This window comes from Ovis aries, chromosome 2 (assembly GCF_016772045.2).
Source record: "Ovis aries strain OAR_USU_Benz2616 breed Rambouillet chromosome 2, ARS-UI_Ramb_v3.0, whole genome shotgun sequence".
Classification (NCBI taxonomy): domain Eukaryota; kingdom Metazoa; phylum Chordata; class Mammalia; order Artiodactyla; family Bovidae; genus Ovis; species Ovis aries.
In genome coordinates this window covers 100,704,227-100,717,857 of record NC_056055.1, presented here as the reverse complement: position 1 = coordinate 100,717,857, position 13,631 = coordinate 100,704,227, and positions in this window count along the sequence as shown.

Below are 13,631 nucleotides of genomic sequence, written 5' to 3'. Positions count from 1 at the left end.
AAAGTACAGATGCCATCATTACCTTTAGAGGTTTTATAATTTTCATTTAATGATGACAACATAATAAAAATTTTAAAATTATCATCTAAAGTCTGCACTCTTGCTCATTTCTGCAAAAGTAGGAGCAATGCTATTTTTCTGAAAAGTTTGTGAAAGATATAAATATAAAAAATATTTCCAGGAGTCTAATTTTATAAAGGAGAAAAAAATCATAACCCTGATAATATATCTGATGAAGCATAGTGCAAATCAGAGTCAGAGCATGCCGGGAGCCAGCGTGAGGAATTCCACCCATGACAAGGTCATGCGGCAGAGCTCTGATGGCAAGGCTAATCAGACCTCAGGTTTTCCCCCTGGAATTTCCTGAGCATCCACCCCCCAAAAATAAGAATCTGCCTGCTTTTCCACTCTTCTGACATTCTCTGGAAAAAGTCAATTCAGGGCTTTAGTCTTCTGCATTTGAAAGAGTGTTTCAATCCAAAAATACCTCTTGATGGCTTTCTAGCCTGCCTGCAGGACTCATACAGCTGCGTGTGTGATTGTTTGAGGCCTCCTGACCGTAGGAGGCACAGGAAGCTTAAAACATTCTAGGAATGTAGGGGCTTCTGAGGAATCAAAGTCACTAGAATAGGACTGATTAAAAGTTTCATTTGTTGAGCCAAGACTTGCTGCCAAATTTTCATATTCTTTATTTTTAGATATAGTTGGTATATAGAAAAACAAGTAGTAGACCTGGTATTAGCAACATTAGATTTTTGAGTTAAGTACCTTCTTTGTTATAACCCACTGCACCTTTATTCTATAGAGATGTAACTTTAGTGCTTTAAGGAGATGCAGATTAAAGAAAAACACTTAAGGGAAATGAAATTAACGTTCATTAAGGAAGAGAGCAAAAAAGTGTTAACAAGCCTCTTGGCCAGAAGATAATGTAAATCACCTGAGACCTTTGGTATACAAAAAGATATACAGAAAGAGTCTTGGCTGCTAACGCTACATAATTTTGTATTACCCATTGATCTCTATGTATAATCAAAAGTATAAAAGGCCTTGAAGGACAATAGAAGGAGAGCCAGTCGCTGGACTGGTTTCCCCCATGTCTCCTCTTTAATTTCAGGCTGAATTCCCATCAGGACATGGAGGCTCACTATGTCTACTTACTTGTCCCGGCTTTTAAGATCCTTAAGAGAGAGAGCCCAAGGCGGGGCACTCTCCATTATTCAAAGGGGCACCAGTGGCCTAACGTAGATGGTGCAAGCTCCTTGTCTGGAGCTTTATTGGTTTTCCACGTAACCCAAGTTAATCAGCCTCTTCTCTCCACTTAATTTTCCTACTACACTATTTCTTCCTAATCTAATCTTATATTAATAAATAAATAAGTTTTCCTCACCGACTCCATCCACCCTTTGAATTCTCTGGATCCACCGGGGCTGGACCCCGGGAAAAGCATTCTTTCACTGTGTGTGTATGCATGTGTGTGTGTTTGGAAGTAAACAGATGTTACAAACCCTGTGCTTATCTCTTGCCTGCCTGTTTCTTAAAAATAGAATATTTGCAATATTCTTGTTCTTAAGTCCAATCTTTTCAGGGAAAAGATCAAATAGAACAGAAAGAAATCATTTTGAAATGTTTATCTGATCCTGATCCATTTAATCTTGAGCTCAGCTTCCCAGCAGCACTTTTCCCTTAAATCTGATTATCAGTAGGAAAACACTTCTTGTCAAACTACAAAGAGAATCTTTCTAAATCCAGGCTCCTGTGAGGTCCACTTGTTTTTAGTAAGCCAGAGAACTGGTATGATATATTTGTTTGATGTAGGATAGAGTTGTGATTTTTGTTGCTCTATTTGTTCATGTTGTGTTTATTCTCTGGAAAACAGAAGTTCTTAAATCAGTCTATGAAACTCATAATGGTTTTAGATAAGCTCCATGGAGGCTTTTACAAAGAGCTTTCCATTGGGTAAATAGAAATAGTATTTCTTCATATGCTCTTCATACAGTCATTTAAAAGTGGTTTTCTAGCAACAGTGAAAAGTTTGTGAGGATCCATGTATCTTTGGGCCACTATCTGTCTTGCAAACCACACTTATTTGCAAAAGAACTGGGGTTTCAGGCTATATCAACTACCTTGGAATAGTCTGGAACACCAGAAGACGGCTCTTGCCTTTTTTTGACAGCCTGCGAGGGGAGCCTCACAAATATTATGACCAGACTGGGGACTAAGCCCATAGCCAGTTTTCAACCTTTGTTAAATGATCCACATTGCAAAATAGTTTATTGAAGTGCTAAAATAAACCCCCAAAATCAATATTTAAATAAGCTGTAGTTTAGACAACACTGGTATCCTCTCTGTTTATGACATGGGTCATTGCATCTAGACTCTTGGACCTTCATATGTTGTTTCCAAGAAGAAGGGGTGCTTTTAAATTCTGCTCCTAAAATTCCTAGCATTCCACCCCATATGATTATAAGCATTCATATTTCTTTTCCCCAAGCCAAGTTATTAAAGTGTTTCAATGAAAAATACTGGTGCCATGTTACGTCTACGTGATCTTCACAATAGCTCAAGATGAATAGAGCTTTTTTCACTTTATCAAAGGGAGAACTGTGTTTTTTAAGTACCTGATTTTTAAGCAGTGTACTTGATTGATGTTTTTGAATGAATACTTTCAGTATCTTGCTAAAAACAGGGTTGCATTACATCTGAGAGGAGCTCATCTAACAGCTAGTCTAACAGCTCTACAAATGTGAAGCTTTCCATTTTTAGATAGAAAATGTCTGTCCTGGACCTTTGTTTTTTTTCATCCCCACTGTGGGTCATTTGCACCATTCCTGGAAATATCATCTCACTCAGTAGCTTTTCGTTAAACGAGGGAGTGAATTTGTCAGTGTTCTCATTGAAGGCTATATTTATATTTATCAAGGGTAGCTTTTACATATTACAGACTCCCTGCTGTATTGGGAAAGCCAGGGTGAGCCGTCAGTCATCTATGCATCTTTTTGCCTATTGAATTCAAACAGCTCAGAAATGGCATTGGCCCAACAAAGAAACCAAGCCTCATAAGCCAGTTCATCTTCTTTGTAAGGGTCAAGCCCATGCTGATAAGTTTCTAGTGTTTGGGTTTTATTACTAGCTGAAAACCAATAGGATATAGAAAGAGAAAATGCATCTATTTGTCATTATTAGATGAATTTTCATGTAAAGATAATTGTCACTGTATTTTCACATTTAACCTCTATGCATTTACTTTTCTGGTACAAATTCATGACTTACTAAGGAGAAGAGATTTCATTATGCCAAGATTCAATCTGTGTTTGCTAGTCTTGCTAATGATTCCTGCTATACCATTTGTTACACATTCTGCTCATCATACATGAGAAATTTGCAATCAAGTTCAAGTTATTTTAAATATTTGAGATACTCATAGAATTCTCTGTTGTTTTCTCTCATGTTATGATATCAAAAGTTTTTGATAAAATTTGCTCCTATAAAATTTCCACAAATACACTAAGCAAAGGCTATGTGTATGTGTTCTTTGTTGTTGCTGAGTCCCTAAGTTGTGTCCAACTCTTTTGCGACCCCATGGACTGTAGCCCGCCAGGCTCCTCTGTCCCTGGGATTTCCCAGGCAAGAATAGTGGGGTGAGCTACCATTTTCTTCTCCAGGGGATCTTCCAGACCCAGGGATCAAACCCACATCTCCTGTATTGCAAGTGGATTCTTTGCTGCTGAACCACCAGGCAAGCTCTGTGTGTTCCATATGCCTTATAAAATCAAATAAAGTCCTTTAAAGTATGTTAAAATGATATGTTCTTCACCATCAAGGAGTAGATTCCTTATAAACTCAGCTCTTCTTTCCTATTTATTGGTTCATTATTGGTGTCATTCATCAGGCGTGTGCTAAGTGACATAGATAAGACATATTCATTGCCCTTTAGGAGTTTATTATACTATGGAATCTAAAATTTTCATGGATTTATTCTTACTCTCCATAATACATATTGAATTGAATGTTGCATCAAGGGAGAAGATACTGGGAAATATATAGATTGATGTTTCATAAAGGAGACATAAACTTATAAGAAAGGTAATGGTATTGAAATCAAGACAGGATTACTTTCAAATCAAAACTGCAATGAGGTATCACTTCACACTGATCAGAATGGCCATGATTAAAATTAAAGCTGGAGAGGGTGTGGAGAAAAGGGCACCTTTCTACACCCCTGAAGGGATAGCCACTATGGAGAACAGTGTAGAGGTTCCTTAAAAGACTAAAAATAGAATTGCCATATTATCCAGCAATCCTGCTCCTGGGCATATGTACTGGAAAAGATTAAAACTCTAATTTGAAAAGACACATGTACCCTAAAGCTCATAGCACCACTATTTACAGTAGCCAAGACCTGGAAGCAACCTAACTGTTCATCGTCAGATGAATGGGTAAAGAAGATGCGGTACACACATACAGTAAAATGCTGCTGCTGCTGAGCCGCTTCAGTCGTGCCCGACCCTGTGCGACCCCATAGACGGCAGCCCACCAGGCTCCACCGTCCCTGGGATTCTCCAGGCAAGAACACTGGAGTGGGTTGCCATTTCCCTCTCCAATGCATGAAAGTGAAAAGTGAAAGTGAAGTCGCTCAGTCGTCTCTGACTGCGACTCCATGGACTACAGTCTACCAGGCTCCTCCATCCATGGGATTTTCCAGGCAAGAGTACTGGAGTGGGGTGCCATTGCCTTCTCCACAGTAGAATACTACTTGCCATTAAAAAAAAATGATATAATGCCATTTGCAGTAACATGGATGGACCTAGAGATTTTCATACTAAGTGAAATGAGTCAGACAGAGAAAGACAAGTATCATGTGATATCACTTATACGTAGAATCTAAAATATGACACAAATAAAGTTATTTACAAAACAGAAACAGATTCACAGGTATAGAAAACAAACTTATGGTTAGCAAAGAGGGAAGAAAATCTGAGGAGGAATAAATTAGGAGTCTGGGATAAGCAGATAGAGACTGCTAAGTTGTTTCAGTCGTGTCCAACTCTGTGCGACTCCATAGACAGCAGCCCATCAGGCTCTACTGTCCCTGGGATTCTCCAGGCAAGAACACTGGAGTGGGTTGCCATTTCCTTCTCCAATGCATGAAAGTAAAAAGTGAAAGTGAAGTTGCTCAGTCATGTCTGACTTAGCGACCCCATGGACTGCAGCCTACCAGGCTCCTCCGTCCATGAGATTTTCCAGGCAAGAGTACTCGAGTGGGGTGCCATTGCCTTCTCCGAGATAGAACTACTATATGTAAAATAGATATACAACAAGGTCCTGTGTATAGCACAGAGAATAATATTCAATTCCCACGATAAACTATAATGGAAAAGAATATGTGTTTGTGTAAAGTATGTCCCCTATATACAGACCTTGCAGTTGTCAACTTTCAAAGATATGAGTGTGCATGTCAACCCCTATATGCCTGCTGTTGTACTGAACTGCTAAACTTTCAAGGCACTTACTGTGAGATTAAAAATGTTTTCTTTATTTTTTATGTTTGATTTTATATATTATTTGTGTGAAAATTATTATAAATCTATTTAGCTCATTGTGTTAGTTAGGTACCTGGGCTAACTTTGTTGGACTTATGAACAAATTGGACTTCTGAACTGCTCTTAGAATGGAACTCATTGATATGTAGGGGACTTATTGTAAAACTGAATCAGTTTGCTTTACACCAGAAACTAACACAACATGGCAAATCAATGATACTTCTAAGGAAGAAAAAGAAAGACAGGCTTTCTGACTAGCCTTGCTCCTGCACGCAATGAATTTAGATGAGTCACTAAAATCTCTAGATCCTGATGTCCTCAGTTTTGCACAATGGGAAGAGCTTATTTAATTTTTGCAACAATATCAAGTGATATAGAAGGTCAAAATTTGGCATATATTTTACCTTTATAAAATTAGTAGAAGTCATATTTGCCACATAAATCAAAAGAGAAGAGAAACCAAGAACTGTGTTTAAAGAGAAACTAATAACTTGCCTCTCAAAGCAAATTTTAAGCTATTTTTACCATCTTTTCTACTATTCTAGTGGCTGCTGGACTAATTCCTAACAAGATTGATTTATGAATTGGTTTTTTTTTTTCCCTTTTGTTAATTTTCAGATAGACTAAAAGAGAGTAACAGAAAAATGTAATTATCAGAAATGGAGGGGAAAAATTAGAGTTTTTATAAAGCAAAGGAACTCTACACAAATTATTTCTGTGATTCAAAGCCAAAACAGTGTTTTGCACATAGTTCACAATAAAACTTTATTTAAATTAAAATAAGCAAAAATACCTGATGCTTCTACTTTAATAGGTATAGTATATATAAATATATTTTGTGGACGATGGAAAAAACTTCAGGAGCCATAGCTGATATCAAATGTCAAACTGCTCAAAGTAACTTCTATTTGTTCTGCTATTTTAAATAACACAGAAAGAAAATCAGGATTCAGAGAAATAATGTTTAAGTGGAACAAAAAATCACAGGACTTGTCTGAAAGTTGACACAGTTCCCATAAAATTCACTATAATGATAAGTAATTATTATGACCTAATATTATGGATACTAGAAAATACAATAAAATGTTGGTAAAATACCTAAAATACCATAACAATGATAATTATAATAATTATATTTCTAGATTGAACCCATTATTATGTATCAAGTACTATTTAATATATTTTAATATATTTACATATATAATTATTATTTATATGTAAATGTTGCCATAAAGTACCTGTATTGTTATTTTCAACTAAAGGTGAGGAAACCAAAGGACTTGGAAGTTTGGTACTTGGTCCAAAGTTTTGCTGTTCTTACAGGCTTCCCTGGTGGCTCAGACAGTAAAGGACCTGCCTGCAATGCACGAGACCACGGTTCAATCCCTGGGTTGGAAAGATACCCTGGAGAAGGGAATGGGTACCTACTCCAGTATTCTCGCCTGGAGAATTCCATGGACAGAGGAACCTGGTGGGCTACAGTCCATGATGTCACAAAAGGGTCAGATACAACCAAGTTTCTTTCTCTACTACTACTGCTAGTAGACAAGAACTTCTTACACAGAAGAACTAGAATTTGAACCCATGCAGTCTGACTTCAGAGTCTATCATTATAATCATTACATCGTAAAATGGTGCAAGCAGCAGAATGCTCTTGTGTTTGTCTTACATTTTGCATCTAATTCTAAAAAAGACAATAATGAAACTGACAAATATCCTTTTAAGTGGCCAATCCAAATCAATTTCAGCTACTCACTACAAGATAAACCTTGCCACTATTGTGTACACTCACTAATCCACCCAGCACATACACACACTACAAATAATCTGATCCATATAACATTAACATTCAGAACCATCTTTAAACTATCTGTTCATGCTTGAAAAATAAGACCCCTACTCAATCATTTTTATTGTCAACAGAAATAAACATAAGCCTTCTGGTAGTAAGAGCATTGCCTAATTAACTTTTGTGTTAATCATGTACTGGCTGCACTCTGAGCTTTTCTACAACAAACTTTATATCATAAACTTCTAACCCTAGATATTCTTAAATATTTAAGAAGGATATTTGAATGAGGAGCTTGAGTGAGTGATGTCTAATGAATATGTATTTGTAGTCTCCCATCCTCCCACTTAAGGCAACTTACATCAAAATGTCTGTCACAGAACCTGCATTCCTATATTAATCTCACCGTTTGCTAAATATGTTACTTTAGATTCTAAATAGTTTTGTGTCTAAAGAGTGATATATTTGGACTGAGAAAACCTAGACTCGTCCTGGCTTTTGAATGACCTTGGAAATGTCTTTTCTAGATTATGACCCTGAACATTGCAGCAGAGTCCTGATCCTGGCTAGCTCCCTGACACCCTCCTTCTCTCTTCTCCTTGTCCTCACTACTCTTCAACCTACTTAAAAAATAGCTTTGTTAAGGATTAGTTAATAAAAGAAAAACTACACAGATTTACTTGGGTGACTTGTCTGTTGTGAAACCTCTTTAGTACTTTATATTTTTAGGGCATTTATTTGGGAAAATCCCCTTAAACCTACCCACCCAGATCTTCTTCTTGACTTCTCTCCATTCAGGTTCTCATCTTAAATAACTCCTTTTCATAGGAAGTTTTCACTGGTTACCCTGTATAAACCTGACTCAGCCCCCAACCTTACTGTCTTCTTAACAATCATTATTATCTGAAATTATCTTTTGGTTACACTTTGTTTGCATGCTGTTGTCAGTTTATCCCTGGAAAAATGATATTTCTATTAAAGCCCAGGCCTTGTCCACCTTTTTCAATACATTATTAGTTCAGTTCAGATATTATAAAAAGTGTGTAATTTATCACTGTTATTTTTCACATAGAAGAAAGTGTTTCTCAGTCATCAGTTCAGTTCAGTCACTCAGTCATGTCTGTCTCTGTGACCCCATGGACCGCAGCACGCCAGGCTTCCCTGTCAACCACCAACTCCCAGAACTTGCTCAAACTTATGCCCATCAAGTTGGTGATGCCATCCAACCATCTCATCCTCTGTCATTCCCTTCTCCTCCTGCCTTCAATCTTTCCCAGCATCAGGGTCTTTTCCAGTGAGTAAGTTCTTCACATCAGGTGACCAACGTATTGTAGCTTCAGTCAGCCTTATATCCTGATGCAAAGTAGATGGTCAATAAATGTAGATTTAATGGAGAAAAAAAATTACTACCATATCATTCTGAGACAAATAAGGTAGCATTTATCATGAGGATAAATAAGGTATCAGAGATGAACACATTTCCTGAACAGTAAAGTACATTGCAAATTACTATTATTGATTAGATCTAACACTTTTACATGACTTGCCCCAAGTTATAAGAGCTATTATGTAAAACTAGACTCTGAACCCCGACAGTCTGACTCAAAGGCCTATAACTGTAGTCATTTAACTGCAGTCACATGCATGCATCTACAGAAACTAGGCAAGATGGTGATGACCAACTACTGCAAACCAAACAATTCTTTCTCGATAAGCTCAAAATATTTTAGTAAATCAGGGCTTCCAGTAGAGTCCAATATGAGTTGGGAAACTTTGTAACTCATTTTAGGAACTTGGTATGGCCCATTCAACTTTTTGTTAATGTCTAAGTTCTCTTGGATTGCCATGGCTGGTTGGGATTGCCACGGCTGGTTGCCACAGTGAACCATTCTTCCCTTTTAACCTTACTTTGAAATGACTAAGGACATGCCAAGTAAGGACTCACTGGTGAAAAGAGTAGCAGGGAAGTAGCTTCATGAAGCCGATAACTTTCAACCCACTTTTGCATGACCTCCAGAGAGAAACGTGGCTATATTGAGTCTGATTTCAATATTAAAACATATTTGCCTGGTGTGAACTCTCGGGATTTAATGCACAGCTGTTAGAAAGAAAATGACTTAAGCAAAGCCATATGTGCTTATTTTATAATTGTTTCAGGCATTGCTTGACAAAATTGAGGGTTTTTTTTTTAAACCTTAAAATATTTTTTATATAACTTGCTTATATGAGTGCCAGTCCCGGAGCCTTTTTCATGACATAAGCAGGACATTATGTGAGTATGAGTTTTTCCTTTTCTTCTGACAGTGTCATTTTATGCTCATTTAATTTGTCTCCATAGTTCTTATGTAATGTTGAGTATTTCTTTTAGACTTAGAGCAAACTTATATTTTGTCCTCTTCATAAGTTTCTTTGTACAATTTGCCCGGGAGATATAGCTCTGAATTACTGATATTCCATCGAGAAAACAATGATAATATATTAGAGGAATTAAACACTAAATAAATTCAAATGTTTTAAAGTTTACTTTTGGTCAAATATGGTAACTAATGAAATGAGAAAACCTGCATTATGGGAGAATTCTGATAAATATCTTTGAAAATGAAAAGTTTAGGTCTTGTGTAATAAACTTTGAAAGGAGTACTGGCAAAGTAGAAAAATCAGAATGCTGAGCAAGCTCAAAATTATATCATATAGCACAAATGAAACAGGATATTTTCAACCTAGGAAAGGAGAGACTACAAAAATACTTATTATTGCTATCAAATATTGGAAGGAAAACGTACTGAAGAGCCATGGGAACACATATTGTTAATAACACATTCTTTGAACCACTCTTTCGAAAGCAAGTGTATTAGTAGGTGATGAGTTTTCCATAACTGTGATAGATGACTGTTGACTGAAGATGTTATAGGTAAAAATCAATTTTTCAGATTGACAAAATAAACTTCAGAATTTTTTCAAGTCCTGTGTGTTTAAGGAATAAAAATTTATTGAAAAGATCAGAATCCTAGATGTCAAAAGACCTGACATGTATAACTAGTTCTCTCACTGACCTTTGGCCACAACACTTAAGCACAGTTTTAATATGTTTAGTAACTCTTTTGTGTCCAGCAAAGTGCTTAGATAGAACTGTACTTTGGAGCACCTTTGTTGAAAATTTTAAGTATCTCTTGATTACCTGGGACCAGTCAGGGCTGACGGTGTTCAGCAGGCTGCCCCATACCAGTGCCAGGACCAGTGTTAGTCCCACCTTCTGATATACTTCTGGATACTCCTAACTCTGCTGCATTCAAGGGGTTGACTAGATGCCTCAATAATCTCCAGAACTGACAGCACCTAAGGATCCCAGCTTTGAGTCCAAGCCTGGCAAGTTAATTGCTCCCACTGACCAGCATGGCATTTCTTTCCAGATTGCATGAGACTGGTTTAACATGCTGAATTTGATTGACCTTTGCTCATGTTAGTCTCAGGATAAATTCAGGATGACCAGTGCTCCACTGTCAAACTCTGGACTGAAGCCATGTATGTAGCTTCATATGTAAGTTTTCATTCATCTGTGTTCCAATCTTAACGAAGTCTCTAGTGTTCAGCAACTGAGAGCAACAGGACAAACACCAGAGAAAGTTGACCTGTACACTTCCTGCCATTGACAGTGACGGTGGTCACCTGTGCATTCTCTGTGGCATAGTCTCTGAGAGCAGCAGAACCTATTTCTTCCCAGGACTTCCACGGCTTTTGCTTCTCTAAAACAATGCAATCTCTTATCTGATGTCTTCTCTGGATCCAATCAATGAAGTGACATTGTGCTTCCCCAGGTCAGTAAGCCACCCTGGATAAAGAACAGGTGTTCTTTGTATGAATGAAACCACCTATGACTCTGCTCATGTACTTTTTTCTATCTTCCACTGTTGGTTTAGGGTGGAAAACAATTATGACCAATAGTGAAATAAATTACCTGGTAATTTACCCTGTTAGGTGACCCCATGATTCTGGGAGTGCTTATTTTACAGACTTTAACCTAGAGTCTGGGGAGGAAAGGATGTCTTGCTGAAGGGCTTTCCTCATTACCATAACCAAGGTCATACAGTTAGTCAGTTGATTTATTGGTGTACAATTCAACCCACTGGCTGGTTCCTCAGACAAGTCTGACTATAGGCTACTCTTTATTCAAAATAAGTGTCCCTTACATTAAAAAAAATGAGAACAATTAAAATATCAAGGTATATATTAAAAATTAAAACTGCCCAACTTTTTAGGGCTTTGTAAACACATGAAATAAGTTATATCCACATCCTTAATCAGGGAATGATGGATTTGAACAGTATTTAATGTGGGGACTCCTGGTATTATAATGTCTTTATCCTTGAAACATTGAGCATAATGTGAATCAAGGGCAGAAGTGGCCATGGGTATTGTTATTAAGTCTAGAGAAGAATCTGGGGGAACTGTAAGATGCTTGTGGGGGAAGAGTTGATAAATGAGCTCCAAAGATGACACAAAACTTATTTGCCAACTTTCACACTGAAATGCGTAAAGAAGTGAAAGTGGTGAATAATCTGCCTGCTAGTGCTAGTGTAAGAGAAGCTGGTTTGATCTGTGGGTTGGAAAGATCTCCTGGAAAAGGAAATAGCAACCCACTCCAGTATTCTTGCCTGGAGAATCCTATGGACAGAGGAGCCATGGGGTCTCAAGGAGTTGGACACAACTGAAGTGACTTCACTTCAGCTTCATACTAAAATGGGAGGAACCAGGGATTCAAAGATTGCACAGCATAGTGGATGCATATGTGTTTTGGTGTCAGATAACTTGACTTTAGAACTTATTTGTTATTTACTGGTGTCTGAGTGACTTCACTTTCACTTTTCACTTTCATGCATTGGAGAAGGAAATGGCAACCCACTCCAGTGTTCTTGCCTGGAGAATCCCAGGGATGGGGGAGCCTAGTGGGCTCCCGTCTATGGGGTCACACAGAGTCAGACACAACTGAAGTGACTCAGCAGCAGCAGCAGCAGCAGCAGCAGTGTCATTGGAGGGACTGATGCTGAAGCTGAAACTCCAATACTTTGGCCACCTGATGCAAAGAGCTAACTCATTTGAAAAGTCCCTGATGCTGGGAAGGATTGAGGGCAGGAGGAGAAGGGGATGACAGAGGATGAGATGGTTGGATGGCATCACCGACACAGTGGACATGGGTTTGGGGGGACTCTTGGAGTTGGTGATGGACAGGGAGGCCTGGTGTGCTGCTGTTCATGGGGTCACAAAGGGTCAGATATGACTGAGCGACTGAACTGAACTGAGTGTCATATTGAATGGCGCCTCTGTGTATGGTTGTGCAAGTTATATACTGCCCAAGTTCTCCCAGCCAGTAGATTTAGTCAATGATTGCCAGGAGACACTCAGAACTGCTTCTACCTGGAAGTAAGGAAGCTTTATTCTCATTTCCACAAAGGCATTTTGTGTCCTGAGGATGCTAGTTAACATCTCTGAGACTCAGTTTCTTCATCTTAAACATGTACATAATACTATTTACCTTGTGGGCTTGTTGTGACCATTATAGAGAATGTACGTGGAGAACCTTCCACAGTACAGGCACCTGATTAGAGGCTGTTAGAATAAGAGGACTATTGCTTCGTGCTTAGCTCTATGTACGAACAATTATAAGCCTTGTATAATGTCTTCTGGGAGATTATGAATTATCTGTGGAAAAGATAATGTGTACATGAACCATATTGATTAGGAAAGGATCAGGGTGACCAGAAGAATAAAGTTCCATGGCAGAGGCTGGGGCATTTTACTGCGTAATTTACAAATGATATCTCCTTGAGGAAATGTTTTTAAGAAGACTTTCGTTTAGGAAAAATGCGTATTCATTATGACTAGTAATATGCAAGGTGTCCCTTGAAAAGAAGCCTTAGATGAAATACACCAACACGTTAATAGCATAGAAGGAGCACAGTGAGTGGGCTAGAGTTACAGAGTTAATCATTTAGTCTCTTTCTCTGCTGTTTATCAGCTTAGTGCTCTTTATCAAGTTATTCGCTGAGCTCCTCTTTCCTCAGAAGAAGAACCTAACATTATAGAAGAAGCTAATTAAATAGAACCTAACACTTCTGCTGTGAGAGTCAACTGAGATCATGAATTAAATAACTATAAACTATGAAAGCATTATTTTCATCATTGAGCAGGAGCACCAAAGATGACTGACTTCACTCATTTCTGAATTTTCAGTTTTTCTGTAATGAACCTGAATTATATATGTAACAGAAAAATATAAACAAGTAGAAAAACATTTCTGTAAAAGG